The 27202-nt window shown below is 38.0% G+C and overlaps 1 protein-coding gene across 2 annotated transcripts in view; it reads left to right on the forward strand.

Moving 5' to 3' along the window:
* The first annotated feature begins 536 nt into the window (after positions 1-536).
* Positions 537-27202, forward strand: part of FBXW7 (F-box and WD repeat domain containing 7) — a 221422-nt gene continuing 194756 nt past the window's right edge. For both annotated transcript variants that reach the window (XM_088021022.1, XM_088021021.1), the window contains exon 1: positions 537-1638. The gene's annotated coding sequence lies outside the window, so the exon portion shown is untranslated. The remainder of the gene's footprint in view (positions 1639-27202) is intronic.

Raw genomic sequence — 27202 nt, forward strand, 5'->3', positions numbered from 1 at the left:
TGGAGCAGGTGCAGCGGCTCAGGCTGTAGGACAAGTTCTCGCTCAGTCTGGCTTTTCGAAGGCCCATTCGGAGCTAAATGCCTCACCTTCGGGTGGTGCGCGCCCGACCATGGCCGCGCGGCCTGGGCCTTCCTCCTTGCTCCCAAAGGAGTAGTCACCACCTGCCCTGGAGGAAACCGCTACAGAGCGAGCTTTCCCCGCCACCGTCGGGTCAGGGGTAAGATCAGGCGGCAGCTTAGGCTCCACTCGGCTCCTCCCCTTCCTCTCTTCAATTCTGACGCGGCCGTAGAGGCGGCGGCAACGGCGGCTAGTCCCGCGTCCCGAGGCGCACCCACCCGCTCGCGGAGCCCCGACTTCCTCTTCCCCTCTAGCGTCATCAGAGCGCGCCAGAGTCACCCAGGGCGGGGTGGTTAGAAAGGGGAAAAAAAGGCCGCGGAGGAAACGTCCCGGCGGAAAGAAAAGGGAGGGGGTGAGGGGAGCGGTTGCTAGGTGACTTGCGTCATCCGGCGGCGCCGCTTTCCTCCCGCCCCTCTCTGGAGTGAGGCGAGAGCCCCGCACAGAGCGAGCGAGACAGCGAGCTGAGCTCCGGGCGCTACCGCCACCGCAGCGGAGAGCGTGAGAGCGAGGGAGCATCTGAGAGACCCAGCCCCCGTGCACTGGCCACCGCCGAGACCTTCGTCCTGACCTGGACCAGCGGGAGCCGCGGCCACCCCACTTCTCCCCCCCTCACCTTCCCGGCCGGCAGTGGCGGCTGCACACGCCGGAGCCCAAGCCGGAGCCGGCGGCTGGGGGGCAGGGAGGCGGCTACCTCGGGCCGGGACTAGTCAGCTTCTCCGCGGTGAGAAGACGCTGAGGAGGGGCCGAAGCTTCTGTCTCGTCCCGGAGCGCGGGGCGAGGGACCCCCAACGTGTAGGGAGGGGGTCCCAGCCGCAGCGACACATGCGGGAGCCGGGAGCGGGGGCGGCGCCGAGCGGAGCCGGCCGGGTCCCCCACCACGCCGCTGCCTCGGCCACCCGCCCGGGGCCGTAGCATCTTGCCCCAGAGTGTATGAGCCGGGGACCCAAGCTCAGCAACCACCCCCCGGCCGGGGGGGCGGGGACCCCGATGTGAAGCGGCGGCCCCGGCGGCGGGGAGAGCAGGACCGGCGCCGCCGTCCTTTCCTTACCTTCCCCCCGCCTCAGCCCCCTCGCGGGGGAGGGGGTCTTCTCCCCTGGCCAGTCGCCGGCCCCCCGGCTCCTCGGCAGAACTCCGGGAGGAGTTCTTAGAGCCCCCTCCCCCGCCCCAGCCCCGAGGGCGGGGGGGACCCGGGGGGCCGGCTGCAGCCTCAGCCCAGAGGAAAACTTTGTAAGAGCAAAATCTGGAGCCTCCCAGACGTGACTGTCCCGGGAGAAGTGGCCCAGGGCGGGCAGAAGACACAGCCTGAAGAGACCCAGGAAGAGGAAAAGAGGAGGTAAGCGGGGCCGCTGCCGCCTCCTCTGCTCCGGCAGCGCGGAAGAGACCCGGGTGACCGCCTGGCTTAGAGACACAAGCACCGCTTCTTCCTCAGTAACGTGCCGGAGCCTTCCGCAGCTGCCGCCTCAGAGCGAAGGAGGAAGGGAACCAACCCACTTTCTCAGCGCCACGGCTCTTCCCTAAAGTGTGAGTGGCGGGGGGAAAGGGAATCGAGGGGTAGAAAGTGGGAGGATACCGGTTCGTCCTCGTGGAGTGCTGCTGATGTTTTGCAGGAGTGTTGGGAGTGTATAGATGAGAGGGTGCATTTTTATTTTTACAGCGGGGAAAAGGTATTGGGTAGTCCTGTGTTTTATAATATTTTAGCCCCTTGTACGGGTAATATGCAAACTTACAGATTTCTCTTAGAGGAGTTCTGTCTATCCAGAGTGGACACTTGCGCCTTTCTGGCCGGTAATTGGCAAAAGGAAATTGAGGAAGCCAAAGCATATGTGCACACAAAGGACATCTCTGTAATACACCTTTTCCTGGTACACCGGGTGTGAAACTGTGCTGTGGTTTTTGTTTCGGGGCAACTCTTATTAGGGTTCTCAAGAGGGAACCTTTTACCCTGTGAACCCCTGAAAGTAAAATTCCTTTCTTATTTTGCAGTCTTCCTTGAGGGATTTTCATTTCAGTACCTATTGATACAGGAGTTTTTTACCTTATTTCCTCGGTCCAGTTCCTTTGTGCCAGGAGCTCGTAACAGATTTGTTACTCAGGAAATTCTGAGTTCTTATGAATCACGACTTACTTGGGGGAGAGCATCTAGTACTTTAACCAGTTTATAAAAGTTGTTACATTTTTTTCCCTATCCAAATGCTTTTTTTTTTTTTTTTAATTTTTGAGTAGCGTATGTCCTAATTGCTAGCACTTTTTTTATTTGGCAGAATGACTTGAGACTTTGCTTGTTTGAGTTATCTTTACTTCACTATCAAACAAGGAGAAACTTTTTTGGTATTTAATTCTTTGAAGAATGATTTTTAAGGTGAAGTTTATAAAATCTTTGATATGCATTTTAGGTATCCTCTCAAGAGTGCCAAGTTGAGATGCAAGAAAGTAATTACCATTTCATATATTTATATAGACCTTAAGGGTTAAGCATAGGGTGGCATTTTATTTAACAGAACATAGGCAGTACTATACTGAGAATTGTGGCTCCTCCAGGCAACAGTGTGGGCTCACTCCCTCTGAAGCCACTGCTGAGAGAAGCTTTGTAGTAATGAATGTAAGCCAGGGGTTGTCTGTGCTAACTTCTCCTTTCAGGATCGTGATTAAATTTATTTAAAACTTTCTCAAATAGTGTTTTCATCTGTACTTTTTCTCCTTTGAGGTAGTGAGTTCTACAAGCTTATTAGCCCCTGAATTATTTAACATTTCATTTATTTGTCCAAAATCTGTCTCTTTAAAGTTCCAAGACATATCCAGAGTTTTTGTTTTGAGAAGTGCTAGGACAAGCTGGAGTTCATCTTTTCCTGGTTTTATAGATTTTGATTATTCCTCTTTACCGTTGTCTTTCCTGACTCTCTGTGTCGGTCTTAGAATGATTACTTTGATCCCTTGATCATTTTACCGCCTCTGGAACTTCTCTAGCTGTTTTGTTTCTCTTTATATATTTGTGCTTGTTATGCTTTTGTAAGGAACCTTAAGTTCTAATTTAAATGGGTAATGACATGAAAATACTGATTAGTAGATGTGATGTTAGATGTCAAATCAAAAGCAAATGTCTCTGGATCTGTTATCTTCTTTTGAGACCTTGAGGAAGTCATGTATCCCATGTTTTATAAAGATGGGAGAAAGAGAAATCTAGTCTTGGCATAGGCTGTTTTTCAGGCAGGAAGGGAAGACAAACCAGCAAACTATAATTTGAGTGTAGATTTGTACTCTATCAAAGTTGCTTACTAACTTTAAGACTTATTTTTATTGCTTTGACTATAAATTGGTTAAAAAGCATGGTAATGTTTTATTGCATGTTTGGGTAGCAAAGAAACAGCAAAATATTTGCTGCCCTGCCTTTGAGATGCTTTTACTTATGGTATAGGCAGTGAAACTAAGTTGCACAAAATTGTAGGAAAGAGGTATGTATGACACTATATGTCATATTACTATGTTTGGTACCTTACAGATATACATGTATTTGTATATTTTTTATTAGAGAAGTGTTGGTGTTGGACTGTACAAAACTAATTGGAGTGTCTGAACCAAATCTGGGAAGTAAGGTCTCTTTTGGGAAGAAAGGTATAGGTGGAGGTAAAGTGTTTAAGACTTTTGGAATTGGAGGGTGTGCGGGACAAATGTAATTAGGAAGTTAGCTTGATGGGAATATGGATGAAAGTTGTTGAGTAGGCTTGGAGTCAGTTTGTGTTTGTGCAGTTACATTGTGTACAGCCCAAAGAAGCAATTGAGAACAATGTTACCGAGAGGGTAGTTTTAGATGATTGAGGAGAAATTGTATTCTAGGTCAGGAGGCATTATACCTGGAGTAGGATTTTGTTTTTCTAGGGAGCCAACATTTTTACACCATAGTCTTCGAAGAGCTGTACAACTGGAGGAGTGAAAAAGATGCTCCCAATATTTTAGATTGGTGCTAGTGGTTTCTTATAGAAAGTAATTCAGAAATGAGGCAGTGGACTTTGTTTTTGACACTAAATTTTAGGGTAAAAAGTTGGTGCTGATGCAATCTGAAGACAGAAAAATAGTTAAACTAAAGTGTGATATGCTGGAAATGTAGAGTTAGGAATCATTTTCACAGTATTAGGTTTCTTGAGAGAGCTGACAGAGAGTAAAGAGCTGAAAAATGTGTCTTTTTACTTTGGGGGAAGGGACTCTGTTAAAGTTAGCAAAGATATGGTAAGAACAAAAAATGGATGAGACTCTCCCTAACAAAATGTTTTAAAAGTAGATTAAGATTTGAAGTTCAGAAGAGAGGAACAGTCTTTAAACGTGGCTACCAGTTCGGTCTTAGGACATGTGAGTCTATATTTTTGAAGGAGCTAACAATTTTTTTGTAGAGTATATAGGTCTCTTGAGATTAAGATCAGAAGAATATATAGGATTTCACTGTTAAGGAACTTATACATAAAAGGACAGATTTGTTTTCATAAAAATTCATGTTTTTTAAGTTTGTCCAGCATTATTATCCTAAGTTTGGTCTTTAACATGACGAAGTAGGGCTAAAAATAGCTGGCAGAGAAGGCTGCTTCCCCTGCTTGCAGTTGATGTGTGTCTTTGTGTCCCATACAATGGAGGGGATATCCCTGTGTTGGCACAACAGTGCTGAAAATGTTTTTTTTTTTTTAAACCTTTTTATTAAAAAACAAACAAACAAAAAACAACTTGGCATTTAAAAAAATTCAGCTGTCTTTGAAGCATGAGACACTGGAAGACCTTTTTTTGTGGTGAAGCCTGCAGCTAATGGGGCTTGCTTTTAGTGTTGACTCTAACAAAGATTAAGGATTGTAAGATAAGGAATACATACATATCCACACTTTTTGTGTTCCTTAGTTCATTCAGTTCACCACCTTCCTAGTAGCTTCTTTGGTCTCTTCTTAAGAATTTAATTCAAATGGCAGAACTCTGCGGAAGAGATGTTTAGATAGGGAGCTAGATCTCAGGTGATTCTAGGATGAGAGTATGGGACTGGAATATATGCCATGTGGGTGCCTTCTCCACCCTCTGCTTTTCCACAACATATTTTATGCGGGTGAAACCATGTTTAGATGAACTTAAAGGGCAGCCTTTTTGGGTTGACATAATTTACTAGTAAAGGTAGTGGGAAAGGTGTGACTCTGGTAGGAGGGAGTGGTAACCTCATGTGCTTTGCCTTGGCAACTTTGGGATTGATATGGGATGATTAAAGGGCCTGGGGTGTGCATTTGTGTTTTAGCATCAGATGACCCAAAAGCCTACACCTAGGCTGACAGCAGCTCAATTCGTGTACTTCAGAGATGATGGTTCTTGGAGATGTCATGTGTTGCCTCTGACATCTCATTGTGTGGAGGAGGTTTTTTTTTTTTTTTTTTGTAAAGGGCCAGTTAGTAAATATTTTAGATTTTGTGGACTACATCTGATGCAACATTGAATTCTGCTCTTGTGGTTTGAAAGTAGCCATAGACAGTGTGTAAGCAAATGAGTGTGACTGTGTTCCAGTAAAACCTTATACAGCTGACCCTCAAACAATGCAGAGGTTAGGGATACCAACCCCCTATGCAGTTGAAAATCTGTGTATGACTTTTGAGTGACCCAAAACTGAACTATTGATAGCCTAGTATTGACTGGAAGCTTTACCGATAACATAGTGTAATACATATTTTGTAGGTTATATGTATTATATACCACATTCTTAATAATAAAGTAAGCTAGAGTAAAGAAAATCTTATTAAGAAGATACATTGACAATACTGTATTGTTATTTATTGAAAAAAATTCATGTGTAAGTACAGTTCAAACCCTTGTTATTCAAGGGTCAACTATACCTAAACTATGTAGTTTATGGAACCCTCGTGTAGAAAACTGCCAAGTCGACCCACATACAGTATGAGCTTCATTCCATTACAAAACTTGGACTGGCTGTTTTAGGTTTCTCTGTTCCTTGGTCCTGTCTTAAAGTGATTCTATATGAAGTCTACAGTTCAAAATACTTTTGTCTCCAGAGTGATGAATACTATGGGAACTTGAGGAACAAGGGGCAGTGCTGTCTATAGCAGCTAAAAAGTAGGGACTACTTGCATTTTTTATTCAGAGATAAATAATTTGCATAAAGTAATATACCGGCTACGTATCATAGCCGAAAGTATCTTTGAAGAATCTTAGGGGTGTAATTCTGAATGGTTCTGAAAACAAGTTGTAAATAATTGTAAAGCATTTACTTTATATGTAAAATTATAAGTGTTTATAGTTGGTTTGAGTCAGGTGAAAATAATTAAACCAAATTCTAAGAACATTAAGATTTGGTACTTCTGTTTTTTAAAGTCTTGTACTGTTACAATGACCAATTCAGTGTGTAGAATTATTGGGTACAAAATTTTTGTTTTGTTAAGTATTCTAAAATCCTCTAGATAACTTAAGTGTGTACTTTAAAAAATCTTTGCTGTATTCTTGAGGGTAAATGTAGCATGGATTAATTTATTTCTTAGGTGAATCTATCTTAAATGTATTGTTTAGAATAATACACTGTGCAATTTTATGTCACAGCTACTATCAAAACTTTTGTTTCATATGTCAACAGATACCTGCATTGGATGGTGGTGTATTTTTCTTTTTTTTTTTTAAAAGATTTTATTTATTTGAGAGAGAGAGCACCCTGTGCACGAGGGGGTGTGGGGAGCAGCGGGACAAGCAGACTCCCCTCTGAGCAGAGAACCCAACATGGGGAGCAATCCCAGGAACCCGAGGTCATGACCTGAGCCAAAATCAGACATTTAACCAACTGAGCCACCCAGGCGCCTGATGATGGTGTATTTTTACCCTGGCTTCATAAATTTTTTTTATTTCATGATTCCCCTCAGGGGAGGTGGTGACCCTTGCAATAATGATAACTTTTTAGTTGGTTTCAAACCTGTTTTTATTTTTCATAGTATTTCTACACATGAAATTGGTACTTCATTTCCTTTCTCTTTAAAAAGTCTATACAATATGACAATTTTAGTGTACTTTTTAGAAGGTCATTATAAAGCTGCTTTCCTGTTCATTAGGGGAAGATTCTTGTTCTTCTAAAAATTTTTAAGTTTTTGTCTTTTCAAGTATTTTATCATTGTCTTAAGCTTAAGGATAGATGGTGATTTAAAAGACACAAGATGTTCGTCTCATATCTGAAAACATTCCTAGTAGAAATATTCTATATTGGTGACACTTTCAGTGGACCAGGGAAAAGAGTGGTGTATTAGTCCCCCCCCGCTTTTTTTTAAAGCTGAGCTGAATTGTCATTACAAACAGATAGTAAAGTTGCTTTTAAATAATAAACTATTTTTTAGAATTTTAAAATTGAAGAATAATTGACATATAATATTGTATTAGTTTCAGGTGTACCACATAGTAATTAGATATTTATAGTCATAACAAAATGGTCACCACAGTCAGTGTAGTTACCATCTTGTCACCATGTGCAAAGTTGTTAGACTATTATTGACTATATTCCCTGTGCTGTACATTATACGCCCCATATTGTATTTATTTTGTGATTTGAAGATTGTACCTCCTTATGCCATCACCATCTATTTTATCCGTCTCCTCAGCCTCCTGCCCCCTACCCCCTTTCTGGCAACCATCAGTTCATTCTTTGTATCTATGAGTCTGTTTCTGTTTTGTTTTGTTTGTTCATTTGTTTTCTTTAAGTTTCCACATATAAGTGAAATCATATGGTATTTGTCTTTCTCTGTCTGACTTAATTTACCTAGCATAATACCCTCTAGTCCATCCATGTTGCAAATGGCAAGATTTCATTCATTTTTATGGCTAACTAATATTTCATTGTGTGTATATATACCACATCTTTTTTATTCATCTGTTGATGGACATTTAGGTTGTTTCTATATCTTGACTATTGTAAGTAACGCTTTGATGAACATAGGGGTGGTGAAAGTGTTTTTGAATTACTATTTTCATTTTCTTCAGATATATACCTAGAAGTAGAATTGCTGGCTGATATGATAGTTCTGTTTTTAATTTTTTGAGGAACCTCAACCTCCACACTGTTTTCCACACTGGTTGCACCAGTTTACATTCCCACTAACAGTGTATGGGAGTTCCCTTCCCTTCAGTCCTTGCCAGCACTTGTTATTTCTTTCTTTTTTTTTTTTTTTTTGATAATAGCTGTACAGTTATTTCTTTTACACAGAAGTGGTTTTTACACAGCTTTCTCTAAGATAAATAAATTATAGGATCTTTTTCTAAGAGCAAGTTTTTTTTTTTTTAAAGATTTATTTATTTGAGAGAGAGAGGGAGAGAGTGCACGCCCACGTGCAGGGGAAGGGGCAGAGGGAGAGAAGCAGACTCCCTGCTGAGCACAGAACCTGATGCTGGGCTCCCATCTCATGACCCTGAGATCGTGACCTGAGCCGAAATCAAGAGTTGGACACTTAACTGACTGAGCCACCCAGGTGCCCCTCTAAGAGCAGGTTTTGATCAGGAAATAAATAGGTGGGCCGACTGCAGAGACTGAATTCCTGAAAGGATGCCCTTGAGGAAGAAGTGAGTTAAGGAAGAAGTTAGGAGTGACAAACCAAATTTCTTTTACCATACAATTTGGCTGAAAGCTGCCTTCGCCCAACTTGGTAGCATATTTTGAGTAAATAATGAACTTTTGGTGTTAAGCCTTTCTACTTGGAGACTTTTTCCACTAAGTGTAAAACCAGCCTGTCTTATGTCTTAATGTACTTTTAGATTTTTGCTGCTTTCTCTTTAGACCTCATTGTCACTTTCTCATGATACCTTTCATAGTATGTTTAGAGTTTATTTTCTAAATGTATATGACATTTCCTAGACACTATGGGATATATATTTTCTAATAATTGTACTACTACACACAAGTATATTTAAAATTTCCTCCTATTCCACTTTCAGAATTGTGAAATATTTGAGGGAACATCTGTACTTGATCTGGATTTTGAATGACTAATATGTAACAATTTCTCAAATAATCCTTTAAAATTTTTGAGTAACACTTGATTTCTCTAAAGCAGTTAGCTAGTACAAGATTTGAGAGCCTGTATATGTTGTATTATCCTGCAATGCAGGTAGTTGAAAAATAACAAAAATGCACAAGAGATCTCATTGCTTGAGTATCTCTTGCTGTTTCTACATCACCTAAGGGGTAGCTAGTAGATCATTCAGATATTGTGCAGTTTCTGTTGCTATGCTGTGTTGCCTCTGCCCTTTCTTTACAGCTGGGGGATAGTTATCAGAAATCTGGATGGTTTTAGGAAGGAGTTAGCATGTACTGTGTGTTTGTGTGTCTGTGTGTACATGTACCTAGTGTATTGTGTTAGGTGCTCCTTTGTACGTGACTGCTCTTGGATTTAGGAAATATTGAAAGATATAGTGCAAAATATTTTTAGTGGAGAGGATCACCATTGGATAAGATACTGTTTTCTACTGGCTTTTTCATCCTACAGCATCTGGAGTGAACCCATTAATATATGTTAGTGCCAATTGTGAAATCTGAAGGCAAATTGCTGGTTTGTTTTTGGAAGAATGTATATATCTTCTCACACTTTTTAGGGTGGCTGACATACAGTAATGGAACCCATCCCTGTTAGCTTATTAAAGATCTTTTAAGGTATGATGTAGACAGAGGGCTAAAGTCAGGCCTTATATTGTCCAGCATTTAAATTCAGCCCTTGAGTTTGACAAATAATACTGAAGTAATTCTGCAGTGTTTTCAAAGGTATCTGAACTAGTGTATGATTCATTAACCTTTTATTAAAAGAATCTTAAAAACTAGAGAAATGACGGACTGCTGTGCTTATTATTTATAGGAAAGAAGGACCGATTTGAACATAGCTAGAATTTGAAGTCATCTCTAAAGAACTCAGAAATACTTAGACCAGAAAGAAATCTTTTTTGAATAATTCATTGATTATCTCTGAAAGTGACTGTGGTTTAAATTGTTCATTTAGAAATATCAGGTTGTAATTCAGTCATCAAGTCTCTTAACTGTCCATCTCTTTAGTGCTTAGGAACAAAAAGCTTTTAACAATTATGAAGAAGTTTAACAAGTTTTATCTGTATCATTACATCTCTTTATTTATTTTTTATTTTTAAATATTTTATTCATTTATTTGCAAAGAGAGAGAGAGAATGAGCACCAGGAGGGGGAGCAGCAGAAGGAGAGAGAGAAGCAGGCTCCCTGCTGAGCAAGGAGTCCGATACGGGACTTGATCCCAGGACCCTGGGATCATGGTCTGACCCGAAGGCAGACGCTTAACCATCTGAGCCACCCAGGCACCCCTGTATCATTACATCTCAAATTGATTGAAGGAATTTTATTTATGTGATTCAGTTTTAACTAAATTTTAGTTTTCTCCCTTTCTTAAAATGATTAGTATTTATGTGTTTGATATTCTCCTTTCATGCTTTGTGTTTATTAAGTACAAATCAATTTTCGGAAATAACTTTTCCTTTAAGCTTGGCAATAATCCGTGTTCTGTTGGCCAGTATAAGAAACAAATGAGTCTTGATTGTTTTTATATTTGGAAAGTATTTCTATTTTGAGAGCACTGTGGCTATGTCTTCATAGTCTGTTTATTTAATAGGAGTGTATATTTAAGGTAAGTACATGAAAAAAAATCCAAAGGCAGAAAGAACACACTGAGATGTATTTCTTAGTAATGATTATCTTGCCTCTTGTCTTCGTTCTCTAACTTCTTTTAAGGCGAGTTTGCTTTAGATTTTGATGTAAATGCAGAAGTTAAATTGATTTGTATATTAGTAGTAAGTTATGTGGTTAATTTGATGACTATTCTCATTTAAAAAATCAGTTATGTAAAATATTTTTCTTTGTTGGTAGCAGTTGGAGTTATGCTTTCTGTTTCAGAGATTTTTCAAAGAAGGATTTTATGATAATGACTAGGCTACTGGGTAGATGGGAGAAGAACATAGTCTCTGTAGTGGCTTTAATTTATTCCTGTCCATTTATTTTGCATGTAATACCAGAAGGTTATATGGATTATCAGTTTTCTTTTGCATGATTGGTGGTCTCTTAATTGACAGCCATGTGAATTTGAGAATATACACTTTGGAAAGCTGCCGTAAGGAGTGGTTGAGGAGCCCTTTTCGAGTATTACATAGGTAGATTTCTTTTCATTAGAGAAATATAAAAATTTTAATTTATTAGATTAGAAATTTAGAGCAGGAAACAGGAAACTTCAGATTTTTTGTAAAGGCCAGGCATTTAGTAGGAGAGGTGGGATGTACAGAGGTTGGGAGAGACAGAGCAAAGGAGGGAGGAAAGGGCAGATACCGGAGAGAATGGCACCGGAAGTTTTGAGGTCAGTCTTAGAGGTCACACCCTGTTATTTCTTTGGGCTGTGGATGTGGGGTGTTATCACATGTTATGTACCATCCTTTGAAATGTTGATTAGATTAGTCCCTAGCTTTTCAACATCTGGATTCTTTAAGCTATTGAAGTTTTTTTTTTTAAATATTTTATTTATTTATTTGACAGAGAGAGAGAGAGAGAGAGAGAGTGAGAGCAGGAACACAAGCAGGGGGAGTGGGAGAAGGAGAAGCAGGCTTCCTGCTGATCAGGGAGCCCGATGCGGGGGCTCGATCCCAGGACCCTGGGACCACGCCCGAGCCAGACACTTAACAACTGAGCCACCCAGGCGCCCTAAGCTATTGAAGTTTTAATCTGTCTGGGATAATCAATGTATCCTAGGGTGGGAAAATTTCCGTAGTACCTGCTTGGAGAAGGGTCAGACAAAGGTTTTCAACTGCACTGGGGTTACTTTTTTGTTTTCTTGTTTTTTTTCTTCTTTGGCCATATTTTCTAGCTTTGTCTAACAGGGATGCTTGTCATTCTTTATATCTGACCTAGTAGTTGAGAGGTAAGCTTTGGAGATGATAGACCCAGGTTCCAGCTGTATCGCTTTGTGACCTTGGGCAAGTTATCTGGTCTGTGTGTGTTCCTTGTAAAACTGGGAATATTAATAGTACCTACCTCTCTCATAGGGTAGTTAAGAGGATTATGTAAATTAATGCATCTTGAGGTCTGGCCCAGAGTTAGTGCCCAGTAATGTTGTTGCAATAGTAAGTATTGATATTATGATACTAAGCTATTGTAGTTTCTGTGAGGTTGCTGGTTTTTAGAATGCCAGGGGCATTTGTGATCTTCTGGATAGGTCCCTATTTTGAATACTGCCCTTTTTTTAGCAGCAGGTATTTACTGAACACCTGCTGTGTCAGGCATTGATCTGAGTGAACAAAACAGGAAAATCCTGCCCTCTTGAAACTTATATTCTTTTTTTCAAAAAGATTTTATTTATTTATTTGATAGAGACAGAGATAGCGAGAGCAGGAACACTAGCAGGGGGAGTGGGAGAGGGAGAGCAGGCTTCCCTCCGAGGAGGGAGCCCGATGTGGGACTCGATCCCAGTATTCTGGGATCATGACCTGAGCCAAAGGCAGATGCTTAACGACTGAGCCACCCAGGCGCCCGAAACTTATATTCTGTTTGAGGAAACAGAATACACAAAGCAAAAGAGATGACCCATCACTCATCTTATGAAATTTGGTGTTTGACTTCATATGTCTAAGCCTGTGTTAACCAGTCCAATCAGTCTTCACCATTAGATATTTTTTTTGTTTGTTTCTCCTCCTTTGCTTAAGAGTTTTTGTGGCAGGAGCACCCTAAAAGCATGGAACTAGTCTCATTGTTTTCAGCCATGGCTCAATCTTAATTGCAAGGCAGTCTTTACACTCTTCATTTACTTGACTTACTATTTAAATTGGCTATCACAAACTTTTAGTCCCCAAATTTCGGTTTCACATTGTTTACAGAAGGAGTGCTCCTCCCCAGCTCATTACCTTTTGCTTATCCATGTCACTTCTTAAAAGAAGGGGTATTAGAAACCTTTTAAAAAAAATATTCCCTAACTGATCTAACTGTATACTTTTCCTTCATCTATTTTGTATTTCCCACCTTCTGTGTATTGCTAACTGAGATATTTAACTAGTTTATTCTCGGTTTTTTTTTTTTTTTAAAGTATTTTTCTTGTCTGTTCAGTTAGATTGTAAGCCTTTTTAGGTTAGGGACCACTTTTCTATTCTGAGCCTTAGCATCCTCACTTGAAAAAAAGATATTACTTACCCCACAGGGAAGTTGTGAGAAATTTAGAGAGATAATGTGTGAAAAAGGTCCTGAGCTAAATCATTAATAAATGATAATTTCTTTTTCTTTGAACCACTCTAGTTCCTAAACTCGATACTTGGCATATAGTCAGTGTTTAAAAAAATACTTAAGTTATTCTGAATTGAGGTTGAGAATCTTTTAATTTAACTTCCACTTGTATGGATAATTTTAGTTTTTACTTCCAGATGAGATTAAAAATATTACTTTTCTTTCAAATATTGGGTGATAAAGGCTGAGACATTAATATGAGATGGCATAACAGTGATTAGGAGCAGGGACTCAAGCCATCATGTGGGTTCAAATACCGACTACCACACTTAACTGGTCATGTAGTTTTTGGCAAGTTGTTTAATTCCCTTGGCTTCAGTTTCTTAGTTTGTAAGATGGAGAAAATAATAACCAACTCATGGATACTATGTTGTTAGATTAAATGAGATAATAAATGGGAAGCACAGAACAGTGCCTGGTACATAACAAGGGCCCCAGGGAACATTTGGTGATATCTGGAGGTGTTTTGGATGGTTGCAGCTAGGGAGAGACTGGTATGTGTGCTACTAGTATCTAGTGGGTAGAGGCCAGGTATAAACAATGTACAGCACAGCACCCCACAACAAAGGATTATTTGGTCCAAAATATCAGTTGTGACAAGGTTGGGAAAACCCTGCTTTATGAAAAGTCCTCTTTCTCATTTGGATATTTTCTTCATATAAGGTACTCACTTTTCCAGTTAGATTCTGTATAAGTACTGATTATTGATAAAGATAAGTCATAGACATGGACCTCATTTAACATTCATTTTAAAACACAGATGTAGGAGCCCTGCCTCGGGCTCCCTGCTCTGCGGGAAACCTGCTTCTCCCTCTCCTGCTCCCCCTGCTTGTGTTCCCTCTCTCGCTGTGTCTTTCTCTGTTAAGTAAATAAAATCTTAAAAAAAATAAATAAAGTTCACATATGATATTTAGTAGGTGAGATCCTTAACTTTATTTTTTTAAAGATTTTTTATTTATTTGAGAGAGAGAATGAGAGAGAGAGAGAGAGAGCATGAGGTGGGGAGGGTCAGAGGGAGAAGCAGGGAGCCCGATGTGATGTGGGATGGACTCGATCCCAGGACTCCAGGATCATGAACTGAGCCTAAGGTAGTTGCTTAACCAACTGAGCCACCCAGGCGCCCCGAGATCCTTAACTTAAAAAAAAAAAAAAAAGATGTAAAGGAAAATTAATAGATTTCATTTTTTTCAAGATTATAGGGCAGTTACTCCAAAAGTAATGTAAAAGTGGTTCCATTTATTATTCAGACACTAGGAAAGATTTCCAGGTGGATTTTACTGATTTGTTTTTTTAAAATGGCAAACTGTTCACATAAAAGTGTATCAAGAATAGGGCGCTTATGGGCGCCTGGGTGGCTCAGTTGGTTAAGCATCCGACTCTTGGTTTCAGCTCAGGTTGTGATTTCAGGGTCGTGAGATCAGGCCCCTTGTGTGGGGGGCTCTGTGCTCAGTGGGGAGTCTCTTTCTCTCTTTCTCTCCCTCCCACCCCTGCTCAGGTGTGCACACCTGTTCTCTCTCTCTCTCAAATAAATGGATAAGTCTTCAAAAAAAAAAGAGTAGGGGGCTTATGAGATGTGAGTGCCATGTTGTGTAAATAGTCATAGAATCAAATATACACTAATGGAAAAAGCAAGTATCAAGGTTAATGGAATGATCTATTGGGAGAAACCTTGGATCACATCTAATTTCCCTCTCTTGTTTTATTACTAAGTTGAGGGCTATTTAACTTAGGACTTCTTTCTCTCTCTTTTTTTTTTCCTATCTAAAATTGCATGCTTACCATTCCCTGTCTATTTCAGGAGCTTCTAAATTGATTTCTTTGCTACTGTCCTTTATATTCCTGCCTGAATTGACACTGCTCTAGGGGGAGCCTTTCTAGTCTGGATTCAGTCTACCATTCAGACCTCCTAGCATCATCCCTTTATTTCTGGGAAAGAATTAAATGCTAATGCCCTAAGGCTGAAATTGGAATGAACTAACTTTTCTCTTATACATGGTTTTAGTTATGTATCATCTTTGGGAGTCATGTCATTTTCTGTATTTTGTAGTTCAAACGATTTCCCTCACTTGTATCTTAGCACTGGTTGTATATCCATATATACACACATAAAGTGTATATACATTTTAATGCATATTTGTGTGTGTATGTGTACACGTATATACTTTCACATATATTTGTCTCTGCATCTTACTGTTTCCTTGGCCTGGAGTATTCTTTTCCTTTCATCTGCAAAACATTTATCTCTTGGGCGCCTGGGTGGCTCAGTTGGTTAAGCGACTGCCTTCAGCTCAGGTCATGATCCTGACCTGAGTCAGGATCGAGTCCCATATCGGGCTCCCTGCTCAGCAGGGAGTCTGCTTCTCCCTCTGACCCTCTTTCCTCTCATGCTCTCTATCTCTCATTCTCTCCCTCTCAAATAAATAAATAAAATCTTTTTTAAAAAAAACATTTGTCTCTTAAGACCCTGCTTAAATATCATCTTCTCTAGGAAACCTGTTCTCATTAATGTAAGTGGAATTAGTTGTTTTTTCTCCTGGTTATACACAGTCTCCTTATGGCTTTTATAGCACTTAAAATAGTTGTTTGTATTTTTCTCTTCTACTGGTCTGTCGATCTTTGAGGGCAAATGCTATGTCTTATGCTATGTCTTATTCATCTTTCAGTTAATATCTCCTCCCTCACAAGTGCCTAATATTTCCTGCTACTTATTAGGCATGTAGTTTGCTAACTAATGAAAGAGAAAAAATGATTGGAAAGATTTTTTTAATAGGCTGTGTAAGAGGAGGACATTATCGTGTCACCTTTGTTTCAAAGTGCTTAGTGTAATACCTGTCCATAGGTGTAGTTTAATACCTGTCCATAGGTGTCCGTACCAAACAAATATTTATTGAATGAATTAGAAGCCAGTTCCAATAGTTGATGGAGATTTTGTATCAACCTTTTTCTTCAGCATTTCTGGAAGCATATCCTAAAAGTAGAACAGCCTAGATATTTGGTACATCTGATGCATTAAGTTGACCTTTCTTTTCCTGACTCAGTAATGAAACTTTTGATTCAACAAATACTTTCTGAAAGATGCTTTTAGTTGATTTCTTTTTCACCTGTTCGCGCATTCTAGTAGTGAGCTTGTTGAAAAGGTGAATATGTAGTGTTAGTGCTACATCATGGATGAGCTACCTTTAAGTAAAAGGCCTCTTTTCTCCTCTGTACATTTCAGCCCAGACAGAGTGATCATGTATTTTCTGTCGAGTATGGATAATGACTGAGGCATGAGAGAGAACAAAGGTGATTGGAGGTGAGGAAGTTGCCTACTAGGTCTCTTTTTCTTTTATGATGATTGGTTTTTACCTCAGAGCTGCCTCCATTTATTTATAAAGAATTAGTTAGAAGGGAGAGGGGTATGAATCTAGAGGATAAGATATAGATTTGATAATTTGATGAGTAAGTAATTTGATAATTATTGTATTGATCATCCTTATTACTACTTATTGAATGTTTACTATATGTTGGGCACTATGCTAAGGATATTTGTGTGCATTAATTTATTCCTCACAGCAGTCCCTATGACATAGGTATTAGTAAGCCCATCTTATGACAGAAGAAGTAGATTCAGAAGTTTTTCCAAGAACATATAGCTAGGAATTTGAACTCAGAACTGGGATTCAAATCCAGATCCATCTGACTCTGTGGTCTATTTTAATCACCATGCATTCATGCTGCCTCTTAAGTGTCAGTGGAGGAGTTTTGTATTGAAAATGGGAAGTCATCAGGTATACTGAGATAGGAGGGGAAAGTAATAGGATTTCATCCTATATGGGTTTGTCAGAAGGAAAACAACAGACTCATGGAGAAGCAGTTCCCAGGTTTATGGCCTTATACAAAATAATTGTGAAATTTAAGCCTGTAATTTGAATTGACTTGCACTAAACTACATTTTTCATTAAATTTAGTCTTACTCTTGCTACAACCATCAGGACCCAGATACATCTTCAGCCGTAGAAGAAGTCAGTCTAGGCAAAATCTGTCTAAAAGATCGTGGAGCAAAGTGATTTTTATAATTTTTTCTGTGTTTAAAATGTGTTTTGCAGTTACAGTGAACTGTTTTGAAAGACATTCTTGTTTAGAGGATGAGCCACAGAAATCTCTTATTTAGGATTTGAAAATCTATAATATGGCATGCTTGGAAGGTATAGCAGAAAATTTGAGGATCACCACTTGTTAGTCTCTAAGGTATAAATTGTTTAAGTCAATGAGTATCTGTTGCGTGTTTCCCTTATGTGATTTCTTAAACTATTTTTGTTTGTCATTTAAAAAAAATTCTTTTTCCTGCCTTTTCATACTTTGTACAGGATTATTCTTTACCCAATTAGTTTTATTTATAGGTGTTTTATATTTAATAAATATAGTGAGAACATATTAGGTTTATTTGTTCACAGGAGATTTAAATAGTTTTCATAATTTTATTTTGTTACCTAAATCTAAAATGTTTCCTAAAAGATTTCTCTCTCCTCTTGATTTTAAATACTGTATTTGTAACTTTAGTTATATACATTTGAATTTTGTCCCTTCCAGAATTTTAATTCTATGTTTTTGTAAAAGTTTATCAAAAGTTACTTGCAAACAGAGCAGTGGTTTGAATGGTATTCTATTAAAGATTAAAACTGCCTAAATAAAATTGAATTCTGGTAGATAAGAATTTAGGAGTTGGGGCGCAAGGAATTAAATAATCTTATCAAGATTTTAGGGTTCTAACGCTTAGACTCATTAGTGTTTTTTTTATGTTATGTACCACAGGTTGCCTTTCTTAGAAATGAATGTTAATATGGTACTATTGTAAAAATAATACTGATATCAACATTTGAGTGCTTAACGTGTGCCAGGCACTCTTCTTCATCCTTTGTATTAACTTACTCAGTTTTCATCATAGCTCTCTAAGGTAAGTGTTGTTAATGTCCTTATTTTATAGTTGAAAATTTAGTGTGGAGAAGTTATACATGCTCAAGACCTCACTTTAGTTAGTAGTAGAATTAGGATTGTATTCAGGCAGTCTGGTTGTAAAGCCTGGGACCTTGATCACTATTCTATACTGTATTTATCATCTGTAAATTTATTTCTTACATACTAGTTATAGAACAGTTCCTGGCACATAATAAGGTCTATAGAAGTACAGGCCCTTTTCAATCCATTTAATTATATACTCTATAAGGCTGGCAAAGTACGCATTATTATCCATTTAAGTATGTATGCATTTTTTCTTCTATTAATTAGACTCCAGATTTTATTCAGATTTTTTATTCCCTTTTTTAAAAATAGCTGCGTTCCCTGAGGTTCTTAGAAACTAGATTATTGCTCAAAATTATATGGCCATGCTGGATCTCAAAATTAGCTTTTCTCACCACACATTCAATTTTACTTTCATTCCATTGAAATGGGTAAGGACTGAGATTGGTTTGTTTATTTTTGTATGTCATTGATTTTGAAAGGCAGAAACAAATAGACTAAGTTTATAGTAGTGTGTTCGTGCCCAGTTGATAGAGGAAGTAAATTCTTAGGCATTGTCAAGCTTTATTTTACCTGTAAAGTTTTGAGAATAGTATTATCTTATCCTGCTGACTTGTGAAATTGAATCTTATCACTCATAATAATGTGAAATATTAGAAATTGTTTTGACACGAGAATAAAGATTAACAGGCTTTAAGAGAAATAATATAAGCCATATTTCCGTAAATCAAAGGAATCCTCTGTATTAGTTTTCCATTGCTGCATTGCAGATTACCGCAGTTTTAGCAGCCAATCTCACCGTTTCCGTAGTCCGGGAGTCTGGGCATGGTTTGGCTGGGTCCTATCCTCAGGGTCTTCCAAGGTGAAATCAAGGTGTCAGTCAGGGCTGCAGTTTCATTCGAGGTTCAGAGTCCTCTTCCAGGTGCACTGGTGGTTGGCAGAATTCAATTCCTTGTGTTCATAGGAATGGCGTTCCTTTTTCTTGCTGGCTCTCTGTTTCCTCAAGGCTCCTGTGGGCCATCCTTAGGTTTTTGCCACTTGGTTCTCTCTATGGGCAGTTCACAACAAGGTTGTTGAAAAAGACAGTGGGAGAATCTTTCTCCCTTGGAATCTCTCTGCCTTTTTAAGAACTGATCTTCTTAGGTCAGGCCTTACCAAGAATCACCCTAATTTAAGTCAACTGATTAGGGATTTTAATTATGTATGTAATATCCCTTTGTAGCATCATCCAGATTAATATTTGGTTGAAGATGTGAACACCAAGGTGTTGGAGTCTTGGGCCGTCTTAGAATTCTGCTTACCACATGATCAATTATAAGATAGGTTGTATTTTTGTACCACTAAGGAAGAAAAATGCTGTATTAAAGTATGATACAATGGTATTTTTGGTATTGGGATGTTGCCTTCTGGAAAAAAAAATGGAATTGTGGTTATTCTTCCTAGCACAAATATTTGCTTCATGAGTATCAGATTTGTTCCCCCCCCCCCGCTGTGTTGCTGTGTTTTTTTGCAAGCATAATTTTTTGTTTCAATGATGAATCATAGTGTAATCTTTTCTTTTCTTTTTAAAGTTTATTTATTTATTTAAGTAATCCCTACACCCTATGTGAGGCTCAAACCCATGACCCTGAGATCAAGAGTCATGCTCTTCTGACCAAGCCAGCCAGGCACCCCCATAGTGTAATCTTTCAGAGGATACCTAAAATGAGAAGTAAACTTGACATGTGTGTACCAAAAGTACACAGAATTCAGTAAAATTTAGGGTGATATAAACTGCCGTGACTAAATTCATACACGCAAGCTCTATTTTGAGTGCTATAGGAGAAATGGATTGCTTTTTTTTTGTTTCCTATTTATTTTTAATTAACTTTATTGAGATATAATATATACAGTAAACTACATCTATTTAAAGTATGTGATTTGATGAATTTTGATAAGTGAAACCACTACCACAATCAGGACATTTCTATCACCCTCAGAAGATTCCTTGTGATCTTGGCAATCAGTCCTTTAGCCCCAGGCAATCACTGATATGATTTTTGTTAGTATAGATTAGTTAGCATTTTCTGGTATTTTAAGCAGTAGGAAAACAAAAAAAAAGGATATAGAGACAGGATACTCTTAATTTTTGTGTTTTTGTCAGATCTTATTCTTGGAGAAATACCCGTTTCTTTATTAGGTCTCAGGTTTATTCTTTCACTGTGGGGGGAAAAATGATCCTCCTTGAGGTTTTCTGAACACAATTTTTGGATGTTATTAACATCTACTTTGCCTACATATTTTTTCTTACCCTACTCAGGGTTGGCTCTCCTAAACCGCATTTGTGCTTGCATTGCTTCCCTGTCCACTTTTCTACTTAGGCCAAAAACAGAAGTCATTTTCAACTAGAAATTCCAAGCTCCTAAAAAATTTCACATTGTTACTATCTGAGGCTTTTCAACTGTTAAGATAGTCATAGCACCCCAAGAGAATTTCAAAGTGTACTCATTTCAGTTCTTTTTTGTTGAGATTCATAGTACAGTTTGAATTTTAGGAAACGTAAAAGATTTCTCTCATAGTCACTTCTTACGGTTATTGCTTGTTTCATGTTACTTAGTATGTGCAGTGTTTTCCATTGCAGGAAGCACTCTGGGAAAAGTCTTACTTCCTGTAGCATAAGAAAAAGGGAACTGAGGGCGAACTCAAGTGAAGCTCTCAAAAGCTCATTTAGCTGTCATCTAACACAGAGTTGTCTAATGGGAATATAATGCAAGCTAGATATCTGAATGTATTTTTTTTTTTCCAAACCTGTTTTCCTTTTTTTTTTTTTAAAGATTTTATTTATTTATTTATTTGACAGAGAGAGACACAGTGAGAGAGGGAACACAAGCAGGAGGAGTGGGAGAGGGAGAAGCAGGCTTCCCGCGGAGCAGGGAACCCAATGTGGGGCTCGATCCCAGGACCCTGGGATCATGACCTGAGCCGAAGGCAGACGCTTAACGACTGAGCCACCCAGGCGCCCCCAAACCTGTTTTCCTTTAATAAAGATTTTCACACATCATACGTTTAGTAGGACACAATTAAGATGTTATACAAACATCCAGTAAACGAATTATTATTGATCTTATCTGAATGTATTTTTTAAATTTTTTTCTAACTTTAGTAGCTACATTAAAAAACTAAAAAGAAACGGGACAATTTTAATAATGTTTTATTTAGCATAATATATCCAACATATTATTTTAATATGTAATCAATCTGAAAACTTATTAATGAGATATTTTAGATTCTTATTTTAGTACTAACCCTTTGAGATCTGCTGTATGTTTTATTTTATACTTACAGCACATATGAATGAGGACTTAGCCACATTTCAAGTTCTCACTAGCTAATGGCTACCATATGGGACAATGCAGATGTAGATTATGAAGGTTTTTGTTCTGTTTTGCTTTTTCTATTTGAGGCAATAGCATGTGGACTCCACAAGAAATTGGCTTTAGTTTAAATAAGTTAGGGCTTTAATGTTTCAGGATGGTTTCTGTGGTTGAGATACAAAAGTTTTTGTTTATAAAAACATTTTTATACATTTTCCTTATACAAGTAACGTCATTATTGAAAATTTGGAAAATTCTGGATAGGAGACTACAAATTGCCCTTTTCTTCCTCATTCTAAAGATTACAAATGTTAAACTTTAATTTCCTCTTTGTGACTGCTTCATTTTAAATCAAAGAGAAAATGTATTCCTTTTTTGTCTTATTTCTTTCCTCTTCATATTCAGACAATTATTAAGTATTATTGATAATACTTTTGCCTGTTTGCTTAAATTTATTCATTCTGTTTCCCAGGCTGTATCTTATTACAGGGTCTCTGTGAGTAGTGCTCTTTGGGACATAGTAATCTGAATGGTGTTCCCTGGGTTGGGGTTAACAATAGAAACCCTGATGGCTTTTATGTACTCATTTCTAAACCAGTATAGTTGCTTTCATTTTTCCTGCCTGCAGTCTTTTACGCATACCTCCAACTTTTTTTGTTGTTGAAATATAGTGCACATACCCCAAAATTTACCCTTTTTAAGAAAGTATACCATTTAGTGGGTTTTAGTATATTCAACAAAGCTTTTCATCCATTTTTGCTCTCTAATTCTGTAGCATTTTCATCACCCCAAAAAGAAACCTCATGTCCATTAGCAGTAACTTTCCATTTCCCCTTCCCTCAGCTCCCTGGCAACCAGGAATCTGCTTTCTGTCTCTATGGATTTGTCTATTTTGGACATATCATAAATAGAATCATACAATTTATGGCCTTCCTTCATTTAGCATAATGTTTTCAAGGTTCTTCCATGTTGTAGCACGTATCAGTACTTCATTCTGTTTTTATGGCAGAATAGTATTCCATTGTATGGAGCTATAATACATTTTGTTTATCCATTCATCAGTTGATGGACATTTGTGTTTCCAGTTTTTGGCTGTTAGGAGTAAATCACCCAGTTTTTGAGATCTGGAGAATGAAAGAACATTACTTTCTTCACTTGATCCCTCATTCTGTTCAAACTTTCAAATGGCTCCCTGTCACTTATATAACATAAAATACTTGAATGTCTTAGAAAGTGTGGCCTCAAGCTACTTTCCTTTACATTCTTCTTTTCCATTGTGGTATTCTTTACTATTTCTAAATATGTATTACATATGATTAGATTATGTAGACAGTATTGATTAGATAGATTATATAGACAGTATTGATAAATCTGTCAATTGAATTCATTTAAGAATTACTTAAGTTTTTGGGGACCTGGGTGACCCAGTCGGTTAAGCATCTGCCTTCGGCCCAGGTCATGATCTTGGAGTCCTGGGATCAAGTCCCAGGTCAGGCTCCCTGCTCAGTGGGGAGTCTGCTTCTCTCTCTCCCTCTGCCCCTCCCCCTGCTTGTGTTCTCTCTCTCTCTTTCTCTCAAATAAATAAAATCTAAAAAAAATAAAAATTACTTAAATTTAGGCTATGTTATATATAAATATATGTATTATATTTTATATATGTTATATTAAAAATTAATAAATATATATCCAATCATATGTTTATATTTGGATATATATTTAAATAAATAGATACTTATATATATATATAGAGAGAGAGAGAGAATGGAGAATTTTACAAAAGCAAGTACTAGAATAGAAAGAAACGTAATAGTAAAGAATTTTTTTTTCTTGGATTTGTCCATAATGTCAAACAGAGATATATTCATTTTCTATAACATGAAAAAACACATCATTTGAATCAGCCATTGATATATGGAACTCATTCAAATTAGTCGTTTTCTGGTTAACACTATTAGCAGCTTGTTTTGTCTGAGGCCTCAGTTTTTTTTTTTCCTCATCAAGATAGAGTCCGTTTTTTTCTCCTTTTGACATTTCTGAAATAGTAAAAGTGAGATATTTTTACATATACTTAAAAAATACTTACAGAATGTCCTATGCATGCACACACACAAATATACATAGCGATATTCTTTCCCATTTTACTGAAAGAGAACATAGTGGGATGTCCTTCCACTTGGGAGGAAATACCAGGAGTGGAGAGGAAGCATTCCCCCTTTCTTTCTCTCTTTTTCTCTCGTTTCTTTCTTTCTTTTCTTTTCTTTTCTTTTCTTTTCTTTTCTTTTTCTTTCTTTCTTTCTTTCTTTCTTTCTTTCTTTCTTTCTTTCTTTCTTTCTTTCTTTCTTTCTTTCTTTTTCTTTCTTTTCTTTTCTTTTCTTTTCTTTTCTTTTCTTTTCTTTTCTTTTCTTTTCTTTTCTTTTCTTTTCTTTTCTTTCTTTTTCTTTCTTTCTCTCTCTCTTTCTTTCTTTCAGAGAGTGGGGAGGGGTAAAGGGGAAGGGAGGGAGAGAATCTTAAGCAGGCTTCCATGCCTAGTACTCATTCCAAATCCATTTCACCACCCTGAGATCATGACCTGAGCCAAAATTGAGAGTCGGATGTTTAACTGACTGAGCCACCCACGTGGCTCTTCCACTTTCTTTTTTTATTTCACAGTATATCTTAGAGATCTTTTCATAATAGTACATTGAGAACTTTATCATTTTTTTTCTTGCAGAATAATTTCTCCAAAGTGAAATTACTGGGTCAAAGGTATATCCACTTGAAATTTTGTTACCTGTACTTTTAAGCATAGAAAAAAGATAAGGGAATATAAATGGGAAAAAGGAAACCAGAGTTTTTTTGAACTTTGTTTATAGATGAAAAAATGTAGGATCAAAATTTTAAGTAATTGATTATGGTCATGCAACCAATGCAGGGATCGATCAGGATGCTAATCCAGGTGTTTCTGATTTTAAATAAGCTCCTGTCCTTTCTGTTATATCTGTATTGCATTTGATGAGCGAAAGGAGAAAGCAGTCATGCCAGCTTCTTTTTTGGAAAGAAATAATAGAATTCTAGACTTTATTTTCTGGATCAGTACTTTAAGAAGCCTCTAAGTCTGCTTTGCAATTTTTAAAAGAGCCATTTCTGATATTAAAAAGTATCACAAAATGACAGTAAATAAAAACACTCCAGGATGCATTTGAATAAAGTACTTAGAGATCCCAATATATATAGGTATTTATCAAAGGCAGTATTTCACATTGGTGGGGAAAAGGTGGATGATTTGCATTATGTTGCAACAACTTTCTAATCATTTGGAAAATAAATGAACTGTTCATTGCTTTATTTTTTATGCAAAAGATAATTTAAATATTAAAACAAAAGATGCTATAAAAGGACTCTGTAAGGTTAGCCTTTTTATTAAATGGACTGAACTTGCTGAGTACAGTCATGAAAGTTTTTTCTTTTCCCAGTCATTGTTTTTTGAAGTTTCCTTAATTGTCCCTTAACATCATCTTGGGTCAGTCTCCTAGATTTTCCAATGTTTCTTTAGTTGCAGAAAGTCTAGCTCTGCCCTTAATAAGGGCTTGACCTGTGGCTGGAGGGATCTATAGTACTCTTTCACACTACTTACCCCTCATTGGGAGTATAAATTTTTGCAGCCTTTTTTAAAAAATTTTTTTTTAATTTAAATTTAATTAATTAATATATAATGTATTATTGGTTTCAGAGATAGAGGTCAGTGATTCATCAGTCTTATATAATACCAGTGCTCATTACACACCTGCCCTCCTTAATGTCCAGCACCCAGTTACCCCATCCTCCCCCCCTCCTCCAGCAACCCTCAGTTTGTTTCCTATATAGTCTCCTATGATTTGTCTCCCTCTCTGATTTCGTCTTGTTTTATTTTTTCCTGTTTTGTTTCTTAAATTCCACATATGAGTGAGATCATGATAATTGTCTTTCTTTGATTGGCTTATTTCTTTTGCTTATCATAATACCCTCTAGTTCCATCCACATTGTTGCAAATGGCAAGATTTCATTTTTTTTGATGGCTCAGTATTCCATTGTATATCTATACCACATCTTCTTTATCCATTCATCTGTTGATGGACATCTTGGCTCTTTCCATAGTTTGGCTATTGTGTACATTACTGCTATAAACGTTGGGGTACAGGTGCCCCTTCGGATCACTAGACTTGTATCTTTGGGGTAAATACCCAGTAGTGCAATTGCTGGGTTGTAGGGTAGTGCTGTTTTCAACTTTTTGAGGAACCTCCATACTGTTTTCCAGAGTGGCTGCACCAGCTTGCATTCCTACCAACAGTGTAAGAGAGTTCCCCTTTTTCCATATCCTCGCCAACATCTGTCATTTCCTGACTTGTTAATTTTAGCATTCTGACTGGCATGAGGAGGTACCTCATTGTGGTTTTGATTTGTATTTTCCTGATGCCGAGTGATGTTGAACATTTTTTCATGTGTCCATTGGCCATTTGGATGTCTTCTTTGGAGAAATGTCTGCTCATGTCTTCTGCCCATTTCTTGATTGGATTATTTGTTCTTTGGGTGTTGGTAAATTCTTTATAGATTTTGAATACTAGCCCTTTATCTGATAAGACATTTGCAAATATCTTCTCCCATTCTGTTGGTTGTCTTTTGGTTTTGTTGACTGTTTCCTTTGCTGTGCAAAAGCTTTTTATCCTGATGAAGTCCCAATAGTTCATTTTTGCCTTCGTTTCCTTTGCCTTTGGAGACGTGTCTGGCAAGAAGTTGCTGCGGCTGAGGTCACAGAGGTTGCTGTGTTCTCCTCTGGGATTTTGATGGATTCCTGTCTCACATTTAGGTCTTTTATCCATTTTGAGTCTATTTTTGTGTATGGTGTAAGGAAATGGACCAATTTCATTCTTCTGCATTTGGCTCTCTAATTTTCCCAGCACCATTTGTTGAAGAGACTGTCTTTTTTCCATTGGATATTCTTTCCTGCTTTATTGACGATTAGTTGGCCATACAGTTGAGGGTCCATTTCTGGGTTCTCTATTCTATTCTGTTCCATTGATCTATGTGTCTGTTTTTGTGCCAGTACCATACTGTCTTGATGGCTACAGCTTTGTAGCAGAGCCTGAAGTCCGGAATTGTGATGCCTCCAGCTTTGGTTTTCTTTTTCAACATTCCTCTGGCTATTCGGGGTCTTTTCTGGTTCCATACAAATTTTAGGATTATTTGTTCCAGTTCTGTGAAAAAAGTTGATGGTATTTTGATAGGGATTGCATTGAATGTGTAGATTGCTCTAGGTAGCATAGACATTTTAACAATATTCTTCCAATCCATGAGCATGGAATGTTTTTCCATTTCTTTGTGTCTTCCTCAGTTTCTTTCATGAGTGTTCTGTAATTTTCTGGGTACAGATTCTTTGGCTCTTGGTTAGGTTTATTCCTAGGTATGCTATGATTTTGGGTGCAATTGTAAATGGGATAGACTCCTTAAC

Source organism: Eumetopias jubatus, unplaced genomic scaffold (genome assembly GCF_037043125.1).
Source record: "Eumetopias jubatus isolate StellerSeaLion01/CBP00866 unplaced genomic scaffold, mEumJub1_p1.0 scaffold_2, whole genome shotgun sequence".
In the NCBI taxonomy this organism is placed as follows: Eukaryota; Metazoa; Chordata; class Mammalia; order Carnivora; family Otariidae; genus Eumetopias; species Eumetopias jubatus.